A 1,411-nucleotide genomic window follows, 5' to 3' on the forward strand; every position below is an offset into this window, starting at 1 on the left:
TTGGACATCTTTAGCATGCCACCCAAAAATCCACTTGAATGCAAAAAATCACATCTACTTGATCCAAAATGTCTTGGGGTGGACCTTCAGCTGTCTTTGCTTCACATAATGTAACTAATCTTGTCCATCTCTAATAGGCCGCCTCTATCAGTGGCTTTTGGCCCAACAAACCACCAGAATGCACAACATGGGTAAAACGCATATGTGGCTGTGTGCGGGGCGTGAGGGGCGTCTGGGGCAAAATTTTGGTCAACCCCGACAGAATCTCACTCCAAGATTTTTTGAAAAGTTCTCAGCTCTGTGTCTTTAGTATTTGTACTTATATTTTATATTTATAGTTTACTGTTTACGCTACTTTTTTGCACATAAATAGTATATTTATATTTTTCTCCTTAATACTTTCTTTTAATACTTTTAATATTTTGTTATATTAAGACTTGTTTTTTATTCAGTGTTTATCTGTTGCTCTGTGTTGTGAGAGAGAGTCACAAAATTTCAATTTCTCAGTATGTTTGTGTATGTATTGCAGAAATTGACAAAACTTTGAACTTTCAACTTTGAAATCGGATATGATAGAAGACAACATGCTAATACCAACACAGATACTTGAAAAAGGTGCTGTTGTTCTCTGGACAGACCTGTTTGCAGTCAGATTGTGTCAATTAACAGTTAGCTGAAACAGCAGTGAGCCAAATAAGCTGTTAATAGTTACAGTTGCAGTGGGGCTATAACAGACACTCACTGATCAAAATGTAGATAGCATTAATTGGTTGATTGATTGGTTTTGAAAACCTGATTGGCTGCTCAGATGGACTGGGATCCTCCTTGTCTGTTAGCTTAGCATTAGGGTTGTTTTTGGAGACAGGAGCATCTGAAGCAGCTTCCCGTAAACATTAAGTCTTGAACAGACCTGGATCAAATGCCACCTAATCACATGACCTTATGTGGAGTGTTAGCATTTGTTTTGATCACCCTGTAGTCAGGCAGGTGGGTGGGTTTGGTTTGATCAGGGTCTAGTGGTGGTGACTGTGATTAGACATTTCACAAAGCTGATGGACGTGACAGATGGATGACAGATAATGGTTGGAGGTGATGATGGATGGAGGTGATGATGGATAATAGAGAAGATGATGATGGATGATGGATGGAGGGGATGATGGATGATAGTGGTCATGATGGACAATAGTTGGAGGTGATGATGGATGATAGCGATGATGATGGATGATAGTTGGAGGTGATAATGGACGATAGTTGGAGGTGATGATGGATGATAGAGAAGATGATGGTGGATGATGGTTGGGTGGATGATGGTTGGAGGTGATGATGGATGATAGTGGTCATGATGGATGATGGATGGAGGTGATAATGGACGATAGTTGGAGGTGATGATGGATGATAGCGGTGAAGATGG

The sequence above is a fragment of the Larimichthys crocea genome, chromosome X (assembly GCF_000972845.2).
Source record: "Larimichthys crocea isolate SSNF chromosome X, L_crocea_2.0, whole genome shotgun sequence".
NCBI lineage: Eukaryota > Metazoa > Chordata > Actinopteri > Sciaenidae > Larimichthys > Larimichthys crocea.